General features: G+C 46.2%; 1 protein-coding gene across 10 annotated transcripts in view; it reads right to left on the minus strand.

Moving 5' to 3' along the window:
- ttc6 (tetratricopeptide repeat domain 6) overlaps window positions 1-22,480 on the minus strand; it is a 630,178-nt gene that overhangs the window by 206,696 nt on the left and 401,002 nt on the right. The window lies entirely within an intron of this gene.

Here is a 22,480-nt window from a genome sequence, read left to right on the forward strand (position 1 = left end):
TTGTGTAGTCATAGGCGGCTAACATAAGTGCCCACCTCTGTATGCGGGCCGATGCATTCGCTATGGCCTTGTTGTCGGCCAAAAGGGATGTTAGGGGTTTGTGATCTGTCTCCAGCTCAAATTTCCTGCCAAACAGGAACTGGTGAATTTTTTGTACTGCATATACAAATGCTAGCGCTTACTTTTCTACCATCCCGTAGCCCCTTTCTGCCTGGGACAGACTTTTGGAGGCATAAGCTACCGGCTGTAACTGACCATTGGCATTCACATGCTGCAACACACACCCGACCCCATAGGACAACACATCACACGTTAAAAATAGTTTATTACACGGGTCATATAACGTTAACAGTTTGTTGGAGCATAACAAATTGCGTGCTCTATCAAAAGCTCTTTCCTGGCTATCCCCCTAGACCCAATCACGACCTTTGCGTAGGAGCACGTGTAGCGGCTCTAACAGCGTGCTCAATTTGGGAAGAAAGTTACCAAAATAGTTCAGGAGCCCCAGGAATGAACGCAGCTCCGTCGTGTTACGGGGTCTGGGTGCTCTCTGGATCGCTTCCGTTTTGGACGCAGTCGATCTGATCCCGTCTGCTACTACCGTTCTCTCCAGGAATTCTACCTCTGGAGCTAAGAAGACACACTTCGCCTTTTTCAGTCGCAGCCCTACCCGGTCCAGTCTGCATAGCACCTCCTCTAGGTTGTGGAGGTGTTCTTCAGTATCGCGATCCGTGATGAGGATGTCGTCTTGAAAAACCACCATCCTTGGAATCGACTTCAGGATTTCCCCCAGTATTCATTTGGCCTCGTAGGGCTTACATCGGGCCCGTCCTCTTTGTACATCAACTTGGCTGCAGGCTTCCTGCACATACGCGCCACATGACCGCTGACGTTGCAGTTTCTGCAGGTATATTGCTGCTGCCTGCAAGCTCTGGCTGGGTGTTTGCCTCCACACCTCCCGCATGAGCTGGAGGCCCCATTGTTGGAAACAAAAGGTCCATTACCAGTCGATCGTCTCTGACTGTCTCTGTAACTGTCCTTAAGCACACCATTAACAGGTGTTGATGGCCCCATTACTGGCCGCATTGTCCATTGTGATGGCATGAATCGCTGTTCAGATAGCCATCGTCTCTGTTGAATTCTCCCTTTGGGTTCGACTACATGCTGGGGCATGTCCGATTGCCCTTGTCTGCCTAGAGAACTGTGTGCCGCGTTAACAATGTTGACTCCCTGGTCGTTTGCCGCATTTGAGCCAAGATTTTTGCCATAAGTCATTCTGGTCTCTTCCTCCCCTGAGATAAATGCCTGGGCTATCAGAGCCGCTGCTTCCAAGGTCAAGTCTTTGGTCTCAATCAGTTTCCTGAAAACCCCAGTGTGCCCGATGCCCTCAATAAAAAAGCCTCACAGCATCTCCGCTCTGCATGCATCTTCTGGGAACTTACACAGGCTCGCCAGGCGCCGGAGATCTGCCATGAAATCTGGAACGCTTTGCCCTGCTCGCCGCCGGTGTGTGTAAAACCGGTGTCTCGCCATGTGCATGCTGCTCGCCGGTTTAAGGTGTTCCCCGATCAACTTACTGAGCTCTTCGAACGTCTTGTCCGCAGGCTTCTCTGGCGCTAGAAGGTCCTTCATCAGGGAGTACGTTCTGGATCCAAAACCGTCAGGAGATGAGCCCTGCGTTTGTCGGCCGAATCCTGTCCCAACCATTCCTTAGTGACAAAACTTTGCTGTAGTCTCTCAATAAAGTCGTCCCAATCATCACCAACAGAGTACCTCTCTTCTGTGCTGCTAGTGGCCATGCTCGCGTGGTTTAAATCCCAGTTTCTCATCGCGAATTATATGTCCTTATTATATAGTATAAATGCACACGAGGCCCATACTTGAGAGAAGGTCACTTTGTGACCAGTTACCTTTATTACCAAGATCTCAAGAGGCAGCCGGTGGGTGGAGCTTCTCCTTTTATACGGAAAGTCCAGGTTAGGAGTGTCTCCCACAAGTTCGCCCCCTGTGGTCAGTGTTCTCAAGGTGTACAACTTAGGTCAGCTTATACATGAGTTACAATGGCAGTTGAATACATGACAAATTCGGTGTTTACGGTCCAGGAAGGAAGTGGAGTGCTAGGGCTCTACGTCCTTCCTGGAGCGCAAGAGGCAGCAGGCAGGGTGGTAATTGTGCAGCTCTGCACAATGGGCTGTGCAGCACTGCCACGTTGGAAGGCTCTTTCCCTCCCTTAAAGGGAAGGGCCATCGCTGCAGGCTCTGCAAAAGAAGAATTTACCTGGACACCGGGTCAGGTACCTGATCAGCAGAGTGCCGGGCTGATTGATCGTGGCGGAGAAAGATTGAAAACAAATTAACGACAGTACTCGCAATTTTTTTTTTTACTTACCTCAGCCACCTCGCCTTTAAGCATCACCCCAAGGCGCCCGGCCTCCCGATGAATGCCTCCTGCAGCTGCCAGTGATTTTGCTCGGTGATGCTGCAGGGGGTGGAACCGAAGTTCGGGTCCGGGGCAATGCGCATGGCGATTACGTCACAATTTCTGGGCGAAGGAGATCAGGGTGCAAGGTCATACTGCCGCCACAAAACAACCGCGGAATATGGCAGGAGTCGATCTTCTCGGCGTGCCCAGTTGGTAAGTCGTTAGTGCCCATTATCGCCCCTCAGCAGAGGCAGTAGCTCATTTTAAAATATATAGCTGTCAGCTATACAAATCTATTTTTCTTCATTGGATGATTTCTTGGTTTCATACTTCTTTACTAAAACAAAAGATAGCAATTTGTGGAATATGTATTTTTTTACTTTCTCTGGAAGGCCATACAATCATCCACAAAATAAATATTCCAAAGGAAACATATAGTTGCTGGTAGTGGATAAAGGAGTTTTTTGCTCAATAGAATTTAAACCACTGCCCAGAATACCTATTTAAGGCAACGCTAAAGAAAGTAACAATAATTTAGTTGATTAGATGTAAAGGAAGTTGGGTGGAAATTTGTTCGGACACATTTTCAGGTAGGGAGAAGGACGAGGGATTCAGGGGAACAATCCTGCTCCTGATGGTGTAACAGGAAAAGTTTTTTTTTATGTATTTAAAAAGAACTTACCATTTGTTGGCAGCCACAGCAGCACGAATGACTGCTGAGCATGGCAGGCCCATAACCTGCTCTGCTCACTGGAAGGAAACTTCTAAGGGGGGTTATGAAACAGGTGATAGGTCCCCAATTAACATATGTAAGAGGCTATATGAATTTAGAAGTGGCCTGAATGCACAGGCAGATTAGACATGAACTGTCCGGCTGCTAAATTTGCCAATGACAACCCGTTTTACAACCAAAAAATGGGAAACACATACCAATTACTACCCCAGTATGTTCTTCCACAATGGAGCAGCTCCACTGTATTTAAAAATGACAGTGAGAGAACAGTACTGAAGATAGCATGCACATAGTGCACAAGGAAAATAGGCCGAGAAATTTGATTGCGCTGAGCCTGTTTTACAAAAGTAAAATGGGCATCTAAGGGTCCAATACATATGCGTCCATCCCACATGGGAAATATATCACTGATGTCCTGGGGGTAACATTTGCTAATGCAGTTTGGGAGTGTTTAAACTAATATGGCAGGGGGATGGGAACCTATGCAGCGAGACAGGGCGAAGTAATATGGAGTCAGAAACAGGTGGTAGAAAGGCAAAAAGCAATAGTGGAAGGCCGAGTAAACAAAGGCAAGAAACAAAAAGGGCCACACTACATCATAATTCTAAAAGGAAAAAGGGTTTTAAAAAAACAAGCCTGAAGGCTTTGTGTCTTAATGCAAGGAGTATCCGTAATAAGGTGGATGAATTAACTGTGTAAATAGATGTTAACGGATATGATGTGATTGGGATTACAGAGACGTGGCTCCAGGATGATCAGGGCTGGGAACTCAACATCCAAGGGTATTCAACATTCAGGAAGGAAAGAATAAAAGGAAAAGGAGGTGGGGTAGCATTGCTGGTTAAAGAGGAGATTAATGCAATGGTTAGGAAGGACATTAGCTTGGATGATGTGGAATCTATATGGGTAGAGCTGCAGAACACCAAAGGGCAAAAAACATTAGTGGGAGTTGTGTACAGACCTCCAAACAGTAGTAGTGGTGTTGGGGAGGGCATCAAACAGGAAATTAGGGGTGCATGCAACAAAGGTGCAGCAGTTATCATGGGTGACTTTAACATGCATATAGATTGGGCTAACCAAACTGGAAGCAATACGGTGGAGGAGGATTTCCTGGAGTGCATAAGGGATGGTTTTCTAGACCAATATATCGAGGAACCAACTAGGGGGAGGCCATCTTAGACTGGGTGTTGTGTAATGAGAGAGGATTAATTAGCAATCTCGATGTGCGAGGCCCTTTGGGGAAGAGTGACCATAATATGGTGAAATTCTACATTAGGATGGAGAATGAAACAGTTAATTCAGAGACCATGGTCCAGAACTTAAAGAAGGGTAACTTTGAAGGTATGAGGCGTGAATTGGCGAGGATAGATTGGCGAATGATACTTAAGGGGTTGACAGTGGATGGGCAATGCCAGATATTTAGAGACCGCATGGATGAACTACAACAATTGTCCATCCCTGTCTGGCATAAAAATAAAAAAGGGAAGGTGGCTCAACCGTGGCTATCTAGGGAAATCAGGGATAGTATTAAAGCCAAGGAAGTGGCATACAAATTGGCCAGAAATAGCAGCGAACCCGGGGACTGTGAGAAATTTAGAACTCAGCAGAGGAGGACAAAGGGTTTGATTAGAGCAGGGAAAATAGATTACGACTGAAAGCTTGCAGGGAACATTAAGACAGACTGCAAAAGCTTCTATAGATATGTAAAGAGAAAAAGGTTAGTAAAGACAAATGTAGGTCAACTGCGTCAGAATCAGGGGAAGTCATAACGGGTAACAAAGAAATGGCAAACCAATTGAACAAGTACTTTGGTTCGGTATTCACTAAGGAGGACACAAACAACCTTCCGGATATAAAAGGGGTCAGAGGGTCGAGTAAGAAGGAGGAACTGAGGGAAATCCTTATTATTAGTCGGGAAATTGTGTTGGGGAAATTGATGTAATTGAAGGCCAATAAATCCTCAGGGTCTGATGGACTGCATCCCAGAGTACTTCAGGAGGTGGCCTTGGAAATAGCGGATGCATTGACAGTCATTTTCCAACATTCCATAGACTCTGGATCAGTTCCTATGGAGTGGAGGGTATCCAATGTAACCCCACTTTTTAAAAAAGGAGAGAGAAAACAGGGAATTATAGACCGGTCAGCCTGACATCTGTAGTGGGTAAAATGATTGAATCAATTATTGAGGATGTCATAGCAGCGCATTTGGAAAGAGGTGACATGATAGGTCCAAGTCAGCATGGATTTGTGAAAGGGAAATCATGCTTGACAAATCTTCTGGAATTTTTTGAGGATGTTTCCAGTCGAATGGACAAGGGAGAACCAGTTGATGTGATGTATTTGGACTTTCAGAAGTCTTTTGACGAGGTCCCACACAAGAGATTAATGTGCAAAGTTAAAGCACATGGGATTGGGGGTAGTGTGCTGACGTGGATTGAGAACTGGTTGGCAGACAGGAAGCAAAGAGTAGGAGTAAATGGGTACTTTTCAGAATGGCAGGCAGTGACTAGTGGGTTACCGCAAAATTCTGTGCTGGGGCCCCAGCTGTTTACATTGTACATTAATGATTTAGACGAGGGGATTAAATGTAGTATCTCCAAATTTGCGGATGACACTAAGTTGGGTGGCAGTGTGAGCTGCGAGGAGGATGCTATGAGGCTGCAGAGTGACTTGGATAGGTTAGGTGAGTGGGCAATGAAGTATAATGTGGATAAATGTGAGGTTATCCACTTTGGTGGTAAAAACAGAGAGACAGACTATTATCTGAATGGTGACAGATTAGGAAAAGAGGAGGTGCAATGAGACCTGGGTGTCATAGTACATCAGTCATTGAAGGTTGGCATGTAGTACAGCAGGCGGTTAAGAAAGCAAATGGCATGTTGACCTTCATAGCGAGGGGATTTGAGTACAGGGGCAGGGAGGTGTTGCTACAGTTGTACAGGGCCTTGGTGAGGCCACACCTGGAGTATTATGTACAGTTTTGTCCTCCTAACTTGAGGAAGGACATTCTTGCTATTGAGGGAGTGCAGCGAAGGTTCACCAGACTGATTCCCGGGATGGCAGGACTGACATATCAAGAAAGACTGGATCAACTGGGCTTGTATTCACTGGAGTTCAGAAGAATGAGAGGGGATCTCACAGAAACGTTTAAAATTCTGATGGGTTTAGATAGGTTAGATGCAGGAAGAATGTTCCCAATGTTGGGGAAGTCCAGAACCAGGGGCCACAGTCTAAGGATAAGGGGTAAGCCATTTAGGACCGAGATGAGGAGAAACTTCTTCACCCAGAGAGTGGTGAACCTGTGGAATTCTCTACCACAGAAAGTTGTTGAGGCCAATTCACTAAATAAACTCAAAAAGGAGTTAGATGTAGTCCTTACTATAGGGGGATCAAAGGGTATGGCGAGAAAGCAGGAATGGGGTACTGAAGTTGCATGTTCAGCCATGAACTCATTGAATGGCGGTGCAGGCTTGAAGGGCCGAATGGCCTACTCCTGCACCTATTTTCTATGTTTCTATGTTTCTACCCACCTTAGGCATCCAGGGCACACGCCAGAACGATTCAGCTCGATAACGACAGTATTTCATTTTTTTTTATTTATTCATTCACGGGATGTGGGCATTAGGGCAAGGCCGGCATTTATTGCCCTTCCCTAATTCTCCTTAAGAAGGTGGTGGTGCAGTTCTCCTACAGTGCTGTTAGGTAGGGAGTTCCAGGTTTTTGTCCCAGCGACGACAAAGGAACAGCGACATATTTCCAAGTCAGGATGGTGTGGCCCTTATCCTTCTAGTTGGTAGAGGTCGCGGGTTTGGATGGTGTTGAAGAAACATTGACGGGTTGCTGCAGTACATCCTGTAGATGGTCCACATTGCAGCTACATTGCTTTGCTGGTGGAGGGAGTGAATGATTAAGATGGTGTTGGTGGTGGTGTTCCCATGCGCCTGCTGTCCTTGTCCTTCCAGGTGGTAGAGATCGCGCGTTTGGGAGATGCAGTTGAAGCAGCATTGGCGAGTTGCTGCAGTGCATCTTGTAGATGGTTCACACTGTAGCCATGTTGCGCTGATGGTGGAGGGAGTGAATATTTAAGGTGGTGGATGGGTGCCAATCAAGTGGGCTGCTTTGCCCTGGATGGTGCTGAGTCTCTTGAGTGTTGTTGGAGGTGGACTCAACCAGGCAAGTGGAGAGTGTTTCGTCAAACTCCTGACTTGTGCCTTATATGTGGTGGAAAGGCTTTGGGAGACAGGAGGTGACTAACTTGCCACAGAATACCCAGCCTCTGACCTTCTCTTGTAGCCACTTGTATATTTATGTGGCTGGTCCAGTTAAGTGTCTGGTCAATAGTGACCCCCAGGATGTTGATGGTGGGGGATTAGACAATGTTAATGCCACTGAATGTCATGGGGAGATGGTTAGACTCTTTCTTGTTGGAGATTGTCATTGACTGGCACTGTGTGAATGTTACTTGCCACTTTTCAGTCCAAACCTGAATGTTGTCCACATCTTGTTGCATGCAGGCACGGACTGCTTCATTATCTGAGGAGTTGCGAATGGAACCGAATACTGTACAACCATCAGCAAACATCCTCACTTCTGACCTTATGATGGAGGGAAGGTCATTCATGAAGTAGCTGAAGATGGTTTGGCCTAGGACACTGCCCTGAGAAACATAGAAACATAGAAAGTAGGTGCAGGAGTAGGCCATTCGGCCCTTCGAGCCTGCACCACCATTCAATATGATCATGGCTGATCATGCAACTTCAGTACCCAATTCCTGCTTTCTCTCCACACCCATTGATCCCTTTAGCTGTAAGAGGTACATCTAACTCCCTTTTGAATATATCTAATGAACTGGCCTCAACAACTTTCTGTGGTCGAGAATTCCACAGGTTCACAATTCTCTAAGTGAAGAAGTTTCTCCTCATCTCGGTCTTAAATGGCTTACCCCTTATCCTTGGACTGTGACCTCTGGTTCTGGACTTCCCCAACATCGGGAACATTCTTCCTGCAACTAACCTGTCCAATCCCGTCAGATTTTTATATGTTTCTATGAGATCCCCTCTCATTCTTCTAAATTCCAGAGAAAATAAGCATAGTTGATCCAATGTTTCTTCATATGTCAATCCTGCCATCCAGGGAATCAGTCTAGTGAAGCTTTGCTGCACTCCCTCAATAGCAAGAATGTCCTTCCTCAGATTAGGAGTCCAAAACTGCACACAATACTCAAGTTGTGGCCTCACCAATGCCCTGTACAAGTTCAGTAAGACCTCCCTGCTCCTCTACTCAAATTCCCTTGCTTTGAAAACCAGCATGCCATTTGCTTTCTTTACTGCCTGCTGTACCTGCATGCCTACCTTCAATGACTGATGTACCATGACACCCAGGTCTCGTTGCACCTCCCCTTTTACTAATCTGTTACCATTCAAATAATAATCTGCCTTCCTGTTTTTGCCACCAAAGTGGATAACCTCACACTTATCCACATGATACTGCATCTGCCATACATTAACCCATGCACCTAACCTGTCCATGTCCCCTTGCAACCTCCTAGCATCCTCCTCACAGCTCGCACTACCACCCAGTTTCGTGTCATCTTCAAACTTGGAGATATTACATTCAATTCCTTCGTCTAAATCATTAATGTATATTGTAAGTAGCTGGGGTCCCAGCACTGAACCCTGCGGCACCGCACTAGTCACTGCCTGCCATTCTGAAAAGGACCCGTTTATCCCGACTCTCTGCTTCCTGTCTGCCAACCAGTTCTCTATCCACGTCAGTATATTACCCCCAATACCATGTGTTTTTATTTTGCACACCAATCTCCTTTGTGGGACCTTGTCAAAAACCTTTTGAAAGTCCAAATACACCACATCCACTAGTTCTCCCTTGTCCACTCTACTAGTTACATCCTCAAAAAACTCCAGAAGATTTGTCAAGCATGATTTCCCTTTCATAAATCCATGCTGACTTGGACCACCGATCCTGTCACTGCTTTCCAAATGCACTGCTATTACATCTTTAATAATTGATTCCAGCACTTTCCCCACCACCGATATCAGGCTAACCAGTCTATAATTCCCTGTATTCTCTCTCCCTCCTTTTTTTTAAAAAGTGGGGTTATATTCGCTGCCCTCCAACCCATAGGAACTGAACCAGAGTCCATGGCATGTTGGAAAATTACCACCAATGCATCTACTATTTCTAGGGCCACTTCCTTAAGTACTCTGGGATGCAGACTATCAGGCCCTGGGGATTTATCGGCCTTCATAGAAACATAGAAACATAGAAAATAGGTGCAGGAGTAGGCCATTCGGCCCTTCGAGCCTGCACCACCATTCAATAAGATCATGGCTGATCATTCCCTCAGTACCCCTTTCCTGCTTTCTCTCCATACCCCTGATCCCCTTTGACATAAGGGCCATATCTAACTCCCTCTTGAATATATCCAATGAACTGGCATCAACAACTCTCTGCGGCAGGGAATTCCACAGGTTAACACCTCTTTGAGTGAAGAAGTTTCTCCTCATCTTAGTCCTAAATGGCCTCATCCTAAGATTGTGTCCCCTGGTTCTGGACTTCCCCAACATCGGGAACAATCTACCCGCATCTACCCTGTCAGAATCTTGTATGTTTCGATGAGATCCCCTCTCATCCTTCTAAACTCCAATGTATAAAGGCCCAGTTGATCCAGTCTCTCCTCATATGTAAGTCCAGCCATCCTGGGAATCAGTCTCGTGAACCTTCACTGCACTCCCTCAATAGCAAGAACGTCCTTCCTCTGATTAGGAGACCAAAACTGAACACAATATTCCAGGTGAGGCCTCACTAAGGCCCTGTACATCTGCAGTAAGACCTCCCTGCTCCTACACTCAAATCCCCTTGCTATGAAGGCCAACATACCATTTGCCTTCTTTACCACCTGCTGTACATGTATGCCAACTTTCAATGACTGATGAACCATGACACCCAGGTCTCGTTGCACCTCCCCTTTTCCTAATCTGCCACCATTCAGATAATATTCTGTTTTTGCGCTTTTGCCCCCAAATTGGATAACCTCACATTTATCCACATTATACTGCATCTGCCATGCATTTGCCCACTCACCTAACTTGTCCAAGTCAACCTGCAGCTTCTTAGCGTCCCCTTCACAGCTCACACCGCTGCCCAGTTTAGTGTCATCTGCAAACTTGGAGATATTACACTCAATTCCTTCATCCAAATCAGTGATATATATTGTAAAGAGCTGGGGTCCCTTCACTGAGCCCTGCGGCACTCCACTAGTCACTGCCTGCCATTCTAAAAAGGACCCGTTTATCCCGACTCGCAGCTTCTTGCCTGCCAACCAGTTCCCTATCCACGTCAATATATTACCCCCAATACCATGTGCTTTGATTTTGCACACCAATCTCTTGTGTGGGACCTTGTCAAAAGCCTTTTGAAAGTCCAAATACACCACATCCATTGGTTCTTCCTTGTCCACTCTACTCGTTACATCCTCAAAAAATTTCAGGAGATTTGTCAAGCATGATTTCCCCTTCATAAATCCATGCCGACTTGGACCGATCCTGTCACTGCTTTCCAAATGCGCTGCTATTTCATCCTTAATAATTGATTCCAACATTTTCTCCACTACTGATGTCAGGCTAAGCAGTCTATAATTACCCGCTTTCTCTCTCCCTTCCTTTTTAAAAAGTGGTGTTACATTAGCAACCCTCCAGTCCATAGGAACTGATTCAGAGTCGATAGACTGTTGGAAAATGATCAGAAATGCATCCACTATTTCTAGGGCCACTTCCTTAAGTACTCTGGGATGCAAACTATCAGGCCCTAGGGATTTATCGGCCTTCAATCTCATCAATTTCCCTAACACAATATGGATGTAGAAACATAGAAACATAGAAAACAGGTGCAGGAGTAGGCCATTCGGCCCTTCGACCCTGCACCGCCATTCAACAAGATCATGGCTGATCACCCACCTCAGCACCGCCCCCACCCCACACCCCCCCGACCCCCCCCAGCCATAAGGACCACATCCAACCACAATGTCCTTCAGTTCCTCCTTCTCACTAGACCCTTGGTCCCCTCGTACTTCCGGAAGGTTATTTGTGTCTTCCTTCGTGAAGACAGGATCAAAGTATTTGTTCAATTGGTCTGCCATTTCTTTGTTCCCCATTATAAATTCACCTGAATCCGACTGCAAGGGACCTATGTTTGTATTCACTAATCTTTTTATCTTCACATATCTACAGAAGCTTTTGCAGTCAGTTTTTATGTTCCCAGCAAGCTTCTTCTCGTACTCTATTTTCCCCCTCTTAATTAAACCCTTTGTCCTCCTCTGCTGAATTCTAAATTTCTCCCAGTCCTCAGGTTTGCTGCTTTTTCTGGCCATTTTATATGCCTCTTCCTTGGATTTAACACTATCCTTAATTTTCCTTGTTAGCCACGGTTGAGCCATCTTCCCCATTTTATTTTTACTCCAGACAGGGATGTACAATTGCTGCAGTTCATCCATGTGATCTTTAAATGTTTGCCATTGCCTATCCACCGTCAACCCTTTAAGTATCATTTGCCAGTCTACTCTAGCCAATTCAAGCCTCAAACCATCGAAGTTACCTTTCCTTAATTCAGAAACTAGGGTGCTGAACTTAACTGTGTCACTCTCCATCCGAATAAAGAATTCTAACATGTTATGGTCATTCTTCCCCAAGGGGTCTCGCACAACAAGATTGCTAATTAGTCCTTTCTCATTACACATCACCCAGTCTAGGATGGCCAGCTCTCTGGTTGGTCTAGAAAACCATCCTTAATACACTCCAGGAAATCCTCCTCCACCACATTGCTACCAGTTTGGTTAGCCCAATCAATATGTAGATTAAAGTCACCCATGATAACTGCTGTACCTTTATTGCATGCATCCCTAATTTCTTGTTTGATGCTGTCCCCAACCTTAATACTACTGTTTGGTGGTCTGTACACAATTCCCACTAGCATTTTCTGCCCCTTGGTATTCCGCAGCTCCACCCATAACGATTCCACATCATCCAAGCTAATGTCCTTTCTTACTATTGCATTAATTTTCTCTTTAACCAACAATGCCATCCCACCTTCTTTTCCTTTCTGTCTATCCTTCCTAAATGTTGAATACCCTTGGATGTTGATTTCCCAGCCTTGGTCACCCTGGAGCCATGTCTCCGTGATGCCAATTACATCATACCCGTTAACTGCTATCTGCGCAGTTAATTTGTCCACCTTATTCCAAATACTCCTCGCATTGAGGCACAGAGCCTTCAGGCTTGTCTTTCTAACACACTTTGACGCTTTAGAATTTTGCTGCAATGTGGCCCTTTTTGCTTTTTGCTTTCGGTTTTTCTGCCCTCCATTTTTACTTTTCTTCTTTCTATCCTTTGCTTCTGCCCACATTCTATTTCCCTCTGTCTCCCTGCATAGGTTCCCAACCCCCTGCTATATTAGTTTAACTCCTCCCAAACAGCACTAGCAAACACTCCCCCTAAGACATTGGTTCCTGTCCTGCCCAGGAACCCACCTCCCCCAGAACCGGTTCCAATGCCCCAGGAATTTGAATCCCTCCCTTCTGCACCACCCCTCAAGCCACGTATTCATCTGAGCTATCCTGCGATTCCTACTCTGACTAGCACGTGGCACTGGTCGCAATCCTGAGATTACTACTTTTGAGGTCCTACTTTTTAATTTAGCTCCTAGCTCCCTAAATTTGTCTTGTAGGACCTCATCCCGTTTTTTACCTATAGCGTTGGTACCTATATGCACCACGACAACTGGCTGTTCATCCTCCCTTTTCAGAATGCCCTGCACCCGCTCCAAGAGATCCTTGACCCTTGCACCAGGGATGCATCATACCATCCTGGAGTCTCGGTTGCAGCCGCAGAAATGTCTATCTATTCCCCTTACAATTGATTCCCCTATCACTATAGCTCTCCCACTTTTTTTCCTGCCCTCCTGTGCAACAGAGCCAGCCATGGTGCCATGAACTTGGCTGCTGCTACCCTCTCCGGTGAGTCATCCCCCCCAACAGTACCCAAAGCGGGACCCCTGCACTACCTTCCTTGCACTGCTCTTCCTGTTGGTCACCCATTCCCTATCTGGCTGTGTACCCTTAACCTGTGGTAAGACCAAATCACTAAATGTGCTATTCACGTCATTCTCAGCATCGTGCATGCTCCAGAGTGAATCCACCCGCAGCTCCAGTGCTGCAATGCGGTCCGTCAGTCCCTTCAATTTCCCGAACACCATTTCCTGACTAATAAGGATTTCCCTCAGTTCCCCCTTCTCGCTAGACCCTCGGTCCCCTAGTATTTTCGGGAGGTTATTCGTGTCTTCCTTAGTGAAGACAGAACCAAAGTATTTGTTCAATTGGTCTGCCATTTCCTTGTTTCCCATTATGAATTCCCCTGATTCTGACTGCAAGCAATCTACATTAGTCTTCACTAATCTTTTTCTCTTCACATATCTGTAGAAGCTTTTGCAGTCAGTTTTTATGTTCCTTGAAAGCTTACTCTCTTACTCTATTTTCCCACTCCTAATTAAACCCTTGGACCTCGTCTGCTGAATTCTAAATTTCTCTGAGTCCTCAGGTTTGCTGCTTTTTCTGGCCAATTTATATGCCTCTTCCTTGGATTTAACACTTCCCCTAATTTCCCTTGTTAGCCACGGTTGAGCCACCTTCCCTTTTTTATTCTTACGCCACACAGGGATGTACAACTGTTGTAGTTTATCCATGTGATATTTAAATGTCTGCCATTGCACCATCAATGTCACCATCAACCCTTTAAGTATCATTCTTTAATCTATCCTAGCCAATTCATGTCCCATACCATCGAAGTTTCCTTTCTTTAAGTTCAGAACCCTAGTCTCTGAATTAACTGTGTCACTCTCCATCTTACTGAAGAATTCTACCATATTATGGTCACTCTTCCCCAAGGGGCCCCGTGCGCCCAGATTGCTAATTAATCCTCTCTCGCTACACAAGACCCAGTCTAGGATGGCCTGCACTCTAATTGGTTCCTCGACATATTGGTCTAGAAAACCATCCCTTATACACTCCAGGAAATCCTCCTCCACAGTATTGCTGCCAGTTTGGTTAGCCCAATCAATATGCACATTAAAGTCACCCATGATAATTGCTGTACCCTTATTGCACGCATCCCTAAGTTCCTGTTTGATGCCATCCCCAACCTCCCTACTACTGTTTGATGGTCTGTACATAACTCCCACTAACGTTTTCTGCCCTTTGGTGTTTCGCAGCTCTACCCATATAGATTCCACATCATCCACGCTTATGTCCTTACTTACTATTGCGTTAATCTCCTCTTTAACCAGTAACACTACCCCGCCTCCCTTTCCTTCCTGTCTGTCCTTCCTGAATATTGAATACCCCTGGCTGTTGAGTTCCCAACCTTGGTGACCTTGGAGCCATATCTCCGTGATCCCAATTGCATCATATCCGTTAACAGCTATCTGCGCAGTCAATTGATCCACCTTATTACGAACGCTCCTTGCATTGAGACTCAGAGCCTTCAAGCTTGTTTTTTTAACACTCTTTGTCCTTTTAGAATTATGTTGTAATATGGCCCTTTTTGATTTTTGCCCTTGGTTTCTCTGCCCTCCACTCTTGCTTTTCTCCTTCCTACCTTTTGCTTCTGCCCACTTTTTAGTTCCCTCTGCCTCCCTGCATAATTCCCATCCCCCTGCCTTTTTAGTTTAAACCTTCCCCAATAGCAAACACTCTGCCTACGACATCGGTTCCGGTCCTGCCCAGGTGCAGACTGTCCGGTTTGTACTGGTCCCACATCCCCTAGAACCTGTTCCAATGTCCAAGGAATTTGAATCCCTCCCCCTTGCACCATTCCTCAAGCCATGTATTCATCTGAGCTATTCTGCAATTCCTACTCTGACTAGCACGTGGCACTGATAGCAATCCTGAGATTACTACCTTTGAGGTCCTACTTTTTAATTTAACTCCTAGTTCCCTAAATTCAGCTTGTAGGACCTCATCCTATATCATTGGTACCTATATGTACCACGACAGCTGGCTGTTCATCCTCACCCTGCAGAATGCCCTGCAGCCGCTCCAAGGCATCCTTGACCTTTGCACCAGGGAGGCAACATACCATACTGGAGTCTCGTTTGTGGTCGCAGAAACGCCTATCTATTCCCCTTATAATAGAATCCCCTATCACTATAGCTCTTCCACTCTTTTTCCTGCCCTCCTGTGCAGCAGAGCCACCCATGGTACCATGAACTTGGCTGCTGCTGCCTTCCCCTGATGAGCCATCTGCCCCAACAGTACCCAAGGTGGTGTATCTGTTTTGGAGGGAGATGACCGCAGGGGACCCCTGCACTATCTTCCTTCCACTGCTCTGCCTGATGGTCACCCATTCCCTATCTGGCTGTGTAAGATTTACCTGCGGTGTGACCAACTCATTAGACATGCGGATGCTCCAGAGTGAATCCATGAGAAACTCCAGTGCTGTAATGCAGTCTGTCAGGAGCTACAACTGGACACACTTCCTGCACATGTAGTTGTCAGGGGCACTGGAAGCATACCTGACTTCCCACATAGCACAGGTGGAGCATGACACGGGTCTGGGCTCTCCTGCCATGGCTTAACCCTTAAATTAACCTAATTGATAACAACACTAAAGGTTTCTTACTGATCAGAAATGAAAAAGAAAAAGAAAAAGATTAAATACTCACCAATCCACCAGCCAATCAATTACCCTCTTGGCTATGATGTCACACTTCGATTTCTTTTTACCTTCTGCCTCTGCAGCTACCTCCAACTGCTGGGCCCCCTTTTATGGGCCTCGCTGTTCCCGACCTGCTCCGCTCCTCCAACTTCTGCTCTTTTTAAACTGCCCACTCCTCCGACTCTCCGATCCTCATCAGAAGTGAATTCCTCGCCTACCTTCAGCCCTCCTGCTCCTCAGACTCCTGGCCTCCCGAGCTCACGGACTTGTGCTCTCGGACTCTCCCGAACACCTGCAGCGATATCTTGAGGCTGAGATGATTGGCCTCCAACAACCACAACTATCTTCCTTTGTGCTAGGTATGACTCCAGCCAGTGGAGAGTGTTCCCCCTGATTCCCATTGACTTCAATTTTACTCGGAGTCCTTGGTGCCACACTAGGTCAAATGCTGCTTTGATGTCAAGGGCAGTCACTCTCACATCACTTCTGGAATTCAGCTCTCTTGTCCATGTTTGGAGGTGATGAGGTTTGGAGCTGAGTGGTTCTGGAGGAATCCAAACTGAGCATCGGTGACCAGGTTGTTGAAGAGTGACACTTGATAGCACTTTCGACGATGTCTTCCATCATTTTGCTAATGTTTGAGAGTAGGCTGATGGGGTGGTAATTGACCAGATTGAATTTATCCTATTTTTGTAGACAGGACATACCTGGGCAATTTTCCACTTTGTAGGGTCGGCGCCAGTGTTGTAGCTTTACTGGAACAGCTTGGCTAGAAGCGCGGCTAGTTATGGAGCACAAGTCTTCAGCACTACAGCCAGGATGTTGTCGAGGCCCATAGCCTTTGCTATTTCCAGTGCGCTCAGCCGTTTCTTGATATGATGTGGAGTGAATTGAATTGGCTGATGAGTCGCTTCTGTGAGGGTGGGGAACTCAAGAGGAGGCAAAGGTTGATCATTCACTCGACATTTCTGGCTGAAGATGGTTGGGAACTCTTCAGTCTTGACTTTTGCACTCATGTGTTTAGCATTGAGGATGGGGATGTTCATGGAGCCACCTTGTCCCATTTTTTAATTGTTCACCATTCATGACTGGATGTCGCAGAACTGCAGAGCTTTGATCTGATCCCTTGTGTTATATATTTAAACCTTGGCAACCTGTATCACACCACCACCAGAGGGCCTACCTGTTGGAATCCCAAGGGATACCAGCATCCCTTGGGAGCACGGTATATAAGCAGGCCCCCCTCATTGTACCTGCACTCTGGAGTCTAATTAAAGGAGCTAAGGTCACACTTACTCATTGCATACAGTACTCAGCTTCATCCTTTATTATGAGCATAACAATTGGCGACGAGGTAAAGAACAACCGCACGAAAATGCAAAGAACTGTTGGTATCCTGGAGAAGTTCTCAGAAGGGGACGATTGGGAGGCCTTCGTGGAGAGACTCGACCAATATTTTGTGGCCAACGAGCTGGAAGGGGAGTAAAATGCTGCCAAACCAAGGGCGATCCTCCTTACCATGTGTGGGGCAACAACCTATGGCCTCATGAAGAATCTTCCAGGTCCGGTAAAACCAACAACCAAATCCTATTAAGAATTGTGTACGCTGGTCTGAGAACACCTAAATCTGAAGGAAAGCGTTTTGATGACGAGGTATCGGTTCTACACGTGTCAACGGTCGGAGGGCCAGGAAGTGGCGAGCTACGTCGCCAAACTAAGGCGCCTTGCAGGACATTGCGAATTTGATGGATTCCTTGAACAAATGCTAAGAGACTTTTTTGTGCTTGGCATTGGCCATGAGGTAATCCTTCGCAAACTATTGACTGTTAAAACACCGAATCTGAGCAAAGCCATAACGATAGCCCAGGCATTTATGTCCACCAGCGATAACACCAAACAAATTTCACAGCACAAAGAGGTTTCGGCTAGTACTGTGCACAAAGTAACGTCGTTTTCGAGCGGGAATATACATGGCAGAAGGTACATGCCAGCTGCTGCACGACCTCAGATTACCCACAGTCTGCCATCAACCATTAATGCGAGGCAGTTAACACCTTGTTGGTGTTGTGGAGGTGATCATCGGGTCCATCAATGCCGCTTCAAGCACTATGTGTGCAACAGCTGCAGAAAAATGGGACACCTCCAGTGAATGTGCAGGCGAGTTGCAAACCCTGCAAACCACTACGTTGCAGAGGAAGATCGATCCATGGTGGATCAGGCTGAACTAGAAACTTGAACTGAGGAGGCAGAAGTGTACACCTACACCACAAAATGTCCACCGATTATGTTAAAAGTTGAACTGAACAGAATTCCAGAATCCATGGAACTGGACACGGGTGTGAGTCAGTCCATAATGAGCAAAAAGGCCTTTGACAGGCTGTGGTGCAACAAGGCACACAGGCCCAAGCTCAGCCCCTTTCACACCAAGCTAAGAACTTACACCAAAGAGCTGATCACAGTAATTGGCAGCACAGAAGTCAAAGTCTCCTATGATGGAGCAGTGCACGAACTGCCACTATGGATTGTGCCAGGTGATGGCCCCACACTGTTCAGCAGAAGCTGGCTGGGAAAAATCTGCTGGAACTGGGATGACATCAGAGCACTTTCGTCCATCGACGACGTCTCATGTACCCAGGTTCTGAGCAGATTTCCATCGTTGTTCGAGCCAGGCATTGGAAGTTTCTCGGGGCGAAAGTGCAGATCCATTTGGTTCCCGGTACACGATCCATCCACCACAAGGCACGGGCGATACCGTATAAGATGCGAGAGAAAGTGGAAATTGAGCTGGACAGGCTGGAGCGGGAAGGCATCATCACGCCGGTGGAATTCAACGAGTGGGCCAGTCCGACTGTCCCGGTACTCAAAGGTGACGGCACGGTCAGAATGTGTGGGGACTATAAAGTAATGATTAACCGTTTTTCGCTACAGGACCAGTACCCGCTACCCAAGGCAGAAGACCTATTTGCGACCCTGGCTGGAGGAAAGACATTCACCAAGTTGGACCTGACCTCGGCCTACATGGCGCAGGAGCTGGAGGAATCTTCGAAAGGCATCACCTGCATCAACACGCACAAAGGTCTGTTTGTCTACAACAGATGCCCATTTGGGATTCGTTTGGCCGTGACAATTTTCCAATGGAACATGGAGAGCCTGCTAAAGTCGGTTCCACTCACTGTGGTTTTCCAGGATGGGACACCATCGAACACTTGAAGAATCTGGAAGAGGTTCTAATTTGGCTAGATTGCGTGGGACTAAGGTTGAAACGCTCGAAGTGTGTTTTCCTGGTGCCAGAGGTCGAGTTCTTGGGGAGAAGAATCGCGGCAGATGGCATCAAACCCACCGAAGCCAAGACGGAGGCCATCAAGAATGCGCCGAGACCACAGAATGTGAGGGAACTGCGGTCGTTCCTGGGACTCCTCAACTATTTCGGTAATTTCCTACCCGGGTTAAGCACCTACATGTGCTACTATGCAAGGGAGACGACTGAGTATGGGGGAATTCACAAGAGGCTGCCTTTGAGAAGGCCAGAAATATGTTATGTTCAAACAAACTGCTTGTTCTGTATAACCCATGTAAATGACTAGTGCTAGCTTGCGATGCGTCGTCATACAGGGTCGGGTATGTGTTGAAACAGGCTAACGAATCGGGGATTTTGTAACCGGTCACCTATGTGTCCAGGAGTCTGTCCAAGGCCGAAAGGGCCAATAACATGATTGAAAAAGAAGCTCTGGCGTGCATTTACGGGGTGAGAAAATTGCACCAGTATTTGTTTGGTCTCAAGTTTGAGCTAGAAACTGACCATAAACCGCTCATATTGCTCTTTTCAGAGATCAGAGGGATTAACACCAATGCTTCTGCCCGCATTAAAAGATGGCCGCTCACGCTGTCGGCATACAACTATGTAATCCGCCACAGACCAGGCACAGTGAACTGCGCTGATGCTCTCAGTCGGCTACCATTACCCACCACTGGGGTGGAGATGGCACAGCCTGCAGACTTGCTCATGGTGATGGATGCATTCGAGAACAAGAAGTCATCCGTTACAGCCCGCCAGATCAGGATCCTTTACTGTCCCTGGTAAAAAACTGTGTCCTCTATGGGAGTTGGTCCAGCGTCCCAGCGGAGATGCAGGAAAAGATTAAGCCATTCCACAGGCGCAAAGATGAAATGTCCTTACAGGCGGACTGTCTTTTGTGGGGTAATCGTGTGGTCTTGCCCAAGAAAGGCAGAGAAACATTCATACGGAACCTACACAGCACCCACCCAGGCATTGTAATGATGAAAGCCATAGCCAGATCCCATGTGTGGTGGCCCGGCATCGACTGAGATTTAGAGTCATGCGTGCGCCAGTGCCACACCTGCTCTCAACCAGAGAGGCGCTAAGTTTGTGGTCGTGGCCCTCCAAAACGTGGTCTCGGATCCACGTTGTCTATGCAGGCCCATTTCTAGGCAAAATGTTCTTGGGTGTTGTGGATGCTTATTCAAAATGGATTGAATCTGTAATAATGTCTGTAAGCACGTCCACCGCCACCAGCGAGAGCCTACAAGCCATGTTTGCCACACACGGCCTGTCTGATGTCCTCGTCAACGACAATGGGCCATGTTTCACCAATGCTGAATTCAAGGAATTCATGACCTGCAATGGGATCAAGCACGTCACATCTGCCCTGTTCAAGCCCATATCCAATGGCCAGGCAGAACGGGCAGTTCAAAACATCAAGCAAAGCTTGAAATGAGTGTCCCTGCAGACCCGACTGTCCCGAGTTCTGCTCAATTTTTTGAGAAATTGTCAAATTTCTAGGCCATAATCTTCAGGAGTAAAACAACAGTCAAGAAATCCTCAAGGAGGCCATAATGAACACACGATCTAGAAGTCTGGCAAGTATACATATAAGGGTAAAAAATGTGTGAATTTTTTTGCAGCAACTATATATGGCACTTCCTGAAACATAAAAATTGGTACACTGAAAATTGTGAGAGATTCGTTCATTGTTCTGCAGCATTATAATGAATCACAATCAGAACCTGCAATAATGCTGTTGAGTCATTTGGTAATGAACCAACAAGACTCTTAAATGGTGCAAGAGAACAGCAAGAACACATGGCCCTTGAGACCCACTGAGATTGTGCACGGATGGAAATTTGAAGGAAAGGTTCTTGAAGTCAGTTCATTGAGGTAAGGGGACACCAATGGAGCTTGGCAAGGATGGGAGAATGAATGTGTGGGACTTTGTGCAGGCAAGGGTGCAGTTTGTGACATTCTGAATGAGCAATAATTTGTGGAGGGTCAAAGGCGAGGAAGCCAGCCAAGAAAGCTTTAATAAACCGAACCTTGAGATAACAAAGGAATGGATTATGGTGCTAGCAACATAATTTTTTCCATTAATCTAGATGTCAGTAAGGAAACTTGTTAGTGATGGAGTGGCAAAGATGCCAAAAGAAATGGTTGTGACAATTGGAATATTTTTGTTCGCTGCTTACGGGTTTTCTCTCTGTACTATGTATCTTAGCTTTAAAAAATATTATTTTTAAGAAAGATATCGGGGCTAAAATTCCGGTCTCACCGGGTCCATACGGAATCCGAACGGACCCGGTGAGGCATGCGCCGAAAACCAGTTTTTCCGATCTGTCAAGCTTTGGCTTGATAGATCCTCCGCATCTCCGCAGCAAGGACATTCGCGAGGGCGAGATCGGGCTACTCTTGCCCAGCGAATGTCCTTAAAACTCTTGTGCCTGGTAAAAGCAGGTGCATAGCCTACTTTTACCAGTGTAAGAGTTTTAAAATGCATAAAAATAAAATTTAAACACACATTTTTACATTAAAAACTCTGTCCACTGAGATAAGTTTATTTTAAACCCGATTATAACACTTAAAAAAAAATCCAAAAAAAAATATATTTTTTCTAAAACATTTAATTAACTTCAATTTCAATTAATTTTAAATATGTGAGGTGTTTTTTTTATGTTGTGTTTAACATGTTTTTTTTTCTCATTGATAGCACTAAAAACTCGGAGTTACGGAGTTCCCATTGCTATCACTGAGAATACTGTACCATGATTGGGTGTCCAATCACACATGACTCCAGCTTCTACATGCGAACCTCGAGGATGGGGGCATGCTCTGAAGCGCAGGAAGAGAAGGCCTCCTGCCGCAATCTAAGGCACCTCCGGGACCACCGGGTACTTTCGTAGAGAAGGTTCGGGTCGGAGGCGTTCGTCCGAAGGAAACCTCCGATCGGAATTTCAGGCCCAATATGCTGAATATAGGTCCTGCATTTGCATGCAGGGAAGTTGGCTTCAATTCATTTGACTCTGCATCAAATCTTTCAAAAAGAAACTAGCCATACAAATAATGTTGATTGCTGACAGATGTGTGCATCTAGAAAAACAATCAACGATCACATGCAAGTTCTAAAATCAATGCTTCATCAGGCTATTGCAGTGGCAGAGCCAGTAGTAGTTGGGGGGGGGGGGGAGGGGAAGTTGGTGGGAGTTGAAATTCGCCCCATCACTTTGAGGTTGGCTAATTACATATGTCAAGACTCAGCCAAAACTGACTTCAAATAATTTACTCACTTTTAAATTTCTGATCGCTATCGGCTGC

The sequence above is a fragment of the Pristiophorus japonicus genome, chromosome 4, assembly GCF_044704955.1.
Source record: "Pristiophorus japonicus isolate sPriJap1 chromosome 4, sPriJap1.hap1, whole genome shotgun sequence".
Classification (NCBI taxonomy): Eukaryota; Metazoa; Chordata; class Chondrichthyes; family Pristiophoridae; genus Pristiophorus; species Pristiophorus japonicus.